The sequence below is a fragment of the Macrobrachium nipponense genome, chromosome 6 (genome assembly GCF_015104395.2).
Source record: "Macrobrachium nipponense isolate FS-2020 chromosome 6, ASM1510439v2, whole genome shotgun sequence".
NCBI lineage: Eukaryota > Metazoa > Arthropoda > Malacostraca > Decapoda > Palaemonidae > Macrobrachium > Macrobrachium nipponense.
Genome location: NC_061108.1, coordinates 59054268 through 59061767, shown reverse-complemented (window position 1 = coordinate 59061767; position 7500 = coordinate 59054268). Strand labels below are relative to the sequence as shown.

Genomic DNA, 7500 nt, shown 5'->3' with positions numbered 1-7500 from the left:
TTCAGAGAGAAATATAATATTTATGGCGGCAAGTAAGAACCGGGATCCAGATCGTTCAGTAAAGATAACAATTGTTCAAGAGGTGTCCAGTATAGGTGAAATTCCCTCCAAAGTACCCAAAACTGAATATTCAAGAGGGATATTTTCCACTGCTCACCACCAAACCATTCGCAAAGCATGAAGCATAACACCTTTCTTCTAATCATGGAGCGGAAATTAATTGCGATTTTTGAATCGATTTTCAATCAAACCCTGTTGGAGAGATACGGCAGAGTCCTGCTGACCTCCTGCCTTCGCTCGCTCGTTTTCGCGTTGCCTGCTTGCTTCGGATCAATTCTGTGACGGTCTTTTTGGTTTCCTGTTTCTTATATAATGTCTATGCTCACGGAAGTAGTGGAATCTTTGAAGACTGGGTATCTGGAGAGGGATAAATGCAGTTCATACAAATTTGGATTCTAAGTTACAAAAAGTTTTACTGGAATTCGTCCTGGGTACGGGAAGGACGTGTACATAATTAAGAAAAGCCTTTGAATGTTGAGGAGCAGTTCCATCGCCTCCCTCAGATTAGGATATAACTCCCAGCTCTACAGGGTATCATCTTTGGGACTATAAGTTAAAGGTAAACCATGTAGATAAGGGTTTTATTATCGCACCATAGTTATTTAAAGAATCCCTAAATATAAACCAACCAGATGGAATATCTTTTTTTCAAGGTTTTTACTTAAAAGCTTAGTTTTATGTTTCTTCCCGCATTTCTCTTAGTGCAGTTTTCCATTATAATGGAAGTCCGTCTGACAAGTTACTTTGATTCCCTTGATTCTCTCAATCACTATACATTATGAATAATAATAATAATAATAATAATAATAATAATAATAATAATAATAATAATAATAATAATAATAATAACCTTCATTTGCAGCTATGACCAACCATTATTTTGTTAAAGGGAAATGTAAAAAAAAAAAAATGTGGTTGAGGATGTAATTACAAGGAAGTCTGAGGAGAGAGAAGCGGAAACAACATTGAGGGAAAATGGTTGAAATTTGGTCTTGGTTTAAAGACGCGGAAATGGAATGTGTCGTTGGGGTATTTACAAAATCCGTGGAGTCATCGGGACTGGAAGTACTTTTGTTGTTACTGGAGAGGGAATGGGGAAGAAAGCAGTTGTTTGGTGTGTTGTGTACGCAAAGATGGACAGAAATGTATAGAAGGAGTAAGAGAGAGAAAGAAGTTAAGTAGTATTTATAGAAAGTGGGATGGTGGATGAGAACTCTACGGAGAAGTTATTGCGGAGAGATTAACGAAGACATTAATCTCCATAAAAGCTGCAAGCGACGAGGAGCCTCCTGTTGATTAGGGGAGTCACAGATGAGATGCAGCGAGAAAGTTCTCGGTCATTGATCCACTTTGCGGAAGTGAAGCAAATGAAGGAATGAGGGCGAAGATGTTTTAGATCAACTCTTTACTTTGTGCATTTGGTGCAAGAATGGAAAAAGTAGTAACTACGGAGATGCATCAAAAAAATGATAAAAATGATAACTGAAGGCGGATCACAGTCTCTGAAGACGTTTTGGCCAGTGTGGAAAGAATAGAAGACGATAAGATGGCGAGAAGAGTGTAAGATTTGAAAGTTTTCAGCGGAAAGTGGGGAGACCTGGAAAGTACTGGATAGATTATTATTATTATTATTATTATTATTTTATTATTATTATTATTATTATTATTTCAGCAGATGAAACGTATTCACATGAAACAAGAACAAAGGGGCCAGTGACTTGAGATTCCAAATTCTAAAGAATGTTGGTTTCAACCTCCCACCGCAGACTCCTCACTGCAGGAGTAACAGATCATGATACAGAGACAGTCATTTTTTATCGTGCTGGATGAGACGCGAACCCACGACATCTGAGTCGCAATCCACGACACTAACCACTAAACCAGCGGAGGTATAGTGGTCATGGAAAGGAATGACTTTAATTTTATGGATTCTCGGGTGTGCATACTAGAGAGGTCATTGGGACAGCCTGTGAATATAGTTCATTCATGATTTGTCTTTGTAAGTAGCTAATGTAACCATAACTTTTTTTTCCGGGAGACTGTTAAATATTGAAAATAAAAATTACAGTATGCATTGTAGTTAATATTCTTGCTTACATTTTCAGTGCTGCCAAGAATAATGGCCTCGCTAGTCAAACAAATGATGTTGATTGAAAACTTGGTCAATTCTCCCACTCTTATACAGTATATCCAAATTTTAGAATTAGCAGTAATCAGACAGTCGCCTTTAAAAGGAATCATACCACACTATGAACCTGGGGAGACTCGAAGTTAGTGGGCAATTGGAAGCCAAGTGCAACGCTCTATTTTTGCTTCATAAGGAACAGTCGCGGATTTGGGGTGAGAAGGGGGGCGGGGGTTGCGGCTGCCCCCTTTCAGCTATGAATGACGCCCATTAGAGTGGATTATTATCAAACATCGATGTCAGCAGAAATGAAATCTTATAATAATATAATAATCGTTGTAGCAGTAGTATTAGCAAATTTTGTTGTTGTAGTTCTGCTTGCTTTTGTAGCAATAGTGGTATAAAGAACATATTTTCAGAAAATAATAATAATAATAATAATAATAATAATAATAATAATAATAATAATAATAATAATAATAATAATAATCTGTAACTGGTTTCCATCTAACAAGAATTAATGGTTATAGCTTTTAAATACTAATCACCATAAGGGTACCAAAACTTCCCCCAAAATGCTTGTGAAATGTTATAAAGCGTTTTATTCCCGGGGCAACCTATCTGGGGAAACTACCTCCCACGCCTGACCCCCTTTACCTTATTGTCGGCTTTCACCGCCCCTTCCTTTAACGAACAGCCCCCTCATCCCTAAATCCTGCTTCAGATGCTGATGAGGAACTAACTTGATTTTCATAAATGAAGAAAAGAGTTATTGTTCGGGGGAGAAGACATCTTTACCAACGTCCTTTATGGTTTAGTACTTTAGTTGAATCATTCTTCCTCATTATCCAGCACCGACTCCTTCCTTCAGTGCGGTTGAGTAACTAAGCATCGCACATCACTCCACAACTACAGAGCAGGACGCGAATTCTCGCCCCACCTCCCAAATCTCTTCATGGGGATGGGGAAGGCGAGTCATTCAGTCGATAGAATCAACTCCACAAACTGGCCTCCCAAACGCGGGATTCTCGCTTCTTACTCACTAGAATCTAGAGCGTGACAATAAGCGTGGATGTATGCTGTCATTAAGAGAGTCCCTTTTGAGCTTTAGGTCCACTTCAGTCTTTGTTTTCTCATTTTCTTCTCTTAAAAAAGAAAATGCATATAGAAAACAACTTCAACACCATTTAAACTCAAGTCCAATAAATGGAATGAAAATAGGCGATCCATAAAAAAAAAAAAAAATGCGGAGTTTTATCTTTTTTCCGCTCCTCACTTCGTCCCTGGACAACAGCTTTGAGTTCAATTTATCCGAGAATGAAGAAGTTCGTTCAAACTTTCGATAAAGCTCGGTGCGACAGGTTCCGCTGTTCTGCTAAGAAGATTCCTCATATAAAAGTTCTGGGGATATCCTCTTATGAAAATACTATACAGATATATGTTTTATTATCTATTCTATAGGTATTCGTATTTCGTATGTTTATTTATAGATTGTATAATTAAGTTTCATATTCCATGGATTTGTAATGTACCTATTGACGTGTCTTTCTTATTAAAAGGTAAGGTATAACAAGGCATGAAAATATCACGTTCAGTATTATTTTCACGAAGAGTAATTTTTTATAATATCCCAAAAATCGGATAAGTGGCTTTCTTTAGGCGTGTACAGAACGCATGAGAGTTAAATTTTTATCTCGATTCAAAGATGAACAAAGTGATTTGATGAATTTATGAAATTCACTAACTAGGAGAGATAGAGAATGTTCGAAAAAATGTTGACTAATTCATACTAAGTCATTATGGAATCTACAAGACGATATGCCATTTTAGGTCAAACAAGCAGTTACGATGTTTTCTCGTAATACTTAGATCCCCGGATTAGTTGTTTGAGTTACTGAGATGGAAGTTGTCTCCAGTGAATGAACGGTCCTGGGAAAGGCAGTCAAACTCCACAGTTAACTGAGGACATTGGATTTCTTTACCGTTTCAAGTCTTTCCCTATCTTTTATGTAGAGTTTACTGCAAAACTTGCTTCTCTTATTATGTGACGATTGTCTTCTCTTATTTTGTCATCGTCTATTAAATTGATTCCCAAAGACCTACCTGAAATTCACCATCCATATTTCCACGCTAATCCTTGTTCACATTTTCTCAGAATTTTCTTCTTTAGTAAGTATATTCAAACTCTTTCTCTCTTTTTATTTGAATAGTCCTATTCAGAACTTTATCATCTGAAAACACCTGGAAATCTACGCGCTTCATAACTAAATTTATTTCTTGAAAACTTCTCATCTCCATCTAATCTCCTGTGTCTGACTTTTCAGGGTGACATAGCACAATCTATAGACAGACCGATGTAAACCAAATCATTCCTCCGTTCATCGCCATATTCTAAAACAAGCTTCGCCTTTATGATGAAAAGTTTTAATAATCTTCAGTATCATGCATCCTCAACAGGCAATACATTGCCTCCACTAATCATCATCATCAACCACCTCCCATGTTGTGAAATTTCACCACTATTGCCTTCTTGCGTTTCCACTTCCAAAATTCTTCTCAAGCCTGTCGCCTCAATGTCCGGGTCTTCCAACTCTTCTGGTGCTCAGAAAAGCCTGGTGGATCCGATCACGTACAAAGTGTCCAGAGGTGATGCGACGTGCGCGCGCAAACCATCTCCACATCCCCTTCATCATTATGGAATAATTTATCGTTCTTTCTTCTCAGATTAATAAAAGCTGTTATATGTAGTTTCGTTGCCAAACCATTCTTCTAGTCTATTTAGCAATATGGACCCTCTTACACTAATTCATAATGTTCTTTGTATTTGGAATTTTAGTCGATTAGATTTACATATCTTTTCCAGCCTGCTCATTATTTAATTTTGTAGTCTGTCAGTTTATTCCAACTCAATGATGGGTTGTCATTGTTCCTAAATACCATGCAAAAATTATCCATAAATTAATTTCACATTCGTTTTCAGTAATAACAACAGGATTGAAAATCTCTCCCCTTCATAAAGAGACTTCTGAATCCAGGAAATGCCGGTATGCTTCACTCGTTCAAACGCCGTCTTTTAAGTAACGTTCATCGCGAACTCCCCAAACTGAATACTGTTAACATGCAGGAATAGGTAGAAGAACGGGGAGTACCCGAGAAGATTAACCAGTAAAGCTCCTGCCTTCGCAAGAGGACTACATAGGTACTCGACGAGCAACGTTAAGTATCGAAAATCACTCCCAATCGGATGCACTATCAACGAAATAACAATAAACAACCTCTGTTACACCGACGATGTGGTTCTGATTTCCCCATCAGTGCAAGGTCTCCAGCGACTCATCGACAACTGCCTCAGATATGTGGAGGAATTTGATATCCTATACAACGAAACCAAGACCCAGTTCATGTCGCTGTTCTGAGATTGTTTTAAGCATGTTGCAGAACCACAGATTTTCCTTGGAAATCGTCGGGTGGAATTCGTGCAAGAATTTCCGTTTTTAAGCCACGCCACACAGACGACCTAAAAGGTTCGGCAGACATAAAACAGGGGCGTTGTAAATATGTGCAACTGGCGGCATCATCTTAATACATACATGGATAGTTCCCGGTATCAATCACACAAATACTTCTGTCCCTTTGAACTAGCAGGTTAATTCCCCCAAATATATATAAATACAGTTTGGAACGCACAAGTTTAGTTCGTATTGAGGGTTGTACGGCTCTGCTATCGTTTACTTGAGGCAAAGTGTAGTAATTTGACGATGTGTCGATGTATGAAGCCCTTTCTAACCCACAGCTGGTAAGGCACACAACCGCACCCTCTCAATGCTCTTTTTCTTCTCTCCTTCGGCCTCTTCTGTCAAAACATTTTTCCAAAGAAAATGTCTCCTCCTTTTAGTAGGTGTCTTTTCTATTGCTGCCTTCTGGTACATCCTCATTGGTTGGTGACAAATGACAGCGTGCCATTGTACCACCCTTTTGGGCGGTAATTAATTTCAACACCCTCTACCTCTTGCACAAAAAAAAATTTTTTGATCCATTCTCTCATCTCTGCTAGCCATTTTATCATCTATGCACACATCTACATTTCAAGTTCATCTCATTGGCTTCACCTTTGTATTTTCATTTGCTTTCAGGACCTTCAATTCACTTCCATTTGGCTCAACAATCCTTTTATATAATGCAAAAGCTCCACAAACCATCAGACACCCACTGGCTTACATACATCCTGCTACCTTCCTTATTTTGTAATTTAATTGTCCTATCATGCAATTATCAGTTGATATAGTTTATTTCAATTAAATATATGAATTTACTACTTCCATTCTTCCATGATTCTCACTAAAATTCATTTTTCCATCTCCCTGGTTTCCAGTTACCATAATTACCCTACTCTTTCTCACATTTTATTTCCTCTTTCTCCCAAGAAAACACTCAACAGTATCTACACTTTTTCTTCACTATCCATAATTAGTATTGCTCCTTCTGCATGCATCGAACACTTCATTTTCCTTTCTTATGATTTTGCACCTACATCTGTCACCTTTTCTCTACCTTCTTAAATCACTCCTTCCATAAAGAGAATCAAAACCTATGGCGATATACCACACTCCTGTTTTAGGATCAGTTTTTATCCAAACCACCTGCTATCCTAACTAAAAATTCAATACACGAATATCGTTTATACCATCAATCCTAATTACTCACCACAATGCCTCTATCTCTATCAGCAGCTTGGTTTAGCTCCATGGACGCCTTCCTATCAACTTTATCATAAGGTCTCCAGGTCGATGCATGCCTCATGCTGCTTTTTTCTTTCACATTCAAAATCTTCACATAACGATTACATATTAAACCACCCTTGACATTGTTAACTTAAATCCTCTCATGCGGACTACGTTTTCTGTCAAAATCCTACTATTCACTTATGTCATGTTACATTCATATATACATACGAAGTCCCTTATCATATTCACCCTTATAAAGACCCATTCCTTCATAATCTTCTCATAGAACACACATTACATTCGATGATTAACCACTCGGCATCTCTTTAGTTATCCCACCAGCTTTTGTTTTATTGTCTTTCCACACTTTAGCTTCTTAAACGACCTAAGGTCCTGAACAGTCACTCTTGTACTTTTCTCTGCTTGTTTTCTCTCCTCTGCATCTACAGATCAGCAGACTATTCAGTCCATTGACTGTAAACTGGGATCTTTTAAGACCATTTGTTCATATACATATACATCCACACACATCCACATGCCCATACACACACACACACACACACACACATACACACACACACACACACACAC

The 7500-nt window shown here is 38.0% G+C and overlaps 1 protein-coding gene across 1 annotated transcript in view; it reads right to left on the bottom strand.

Moving 5' to 3' along the window:
- LOC135216893 (uncharacterized) overlaps positions 1-7500 on the bottom strand; it is a 664474-nt gene that overhangs the window by 261417 nt on the left and 395557 nt on the right. The window lies entirely within an intron of this gene.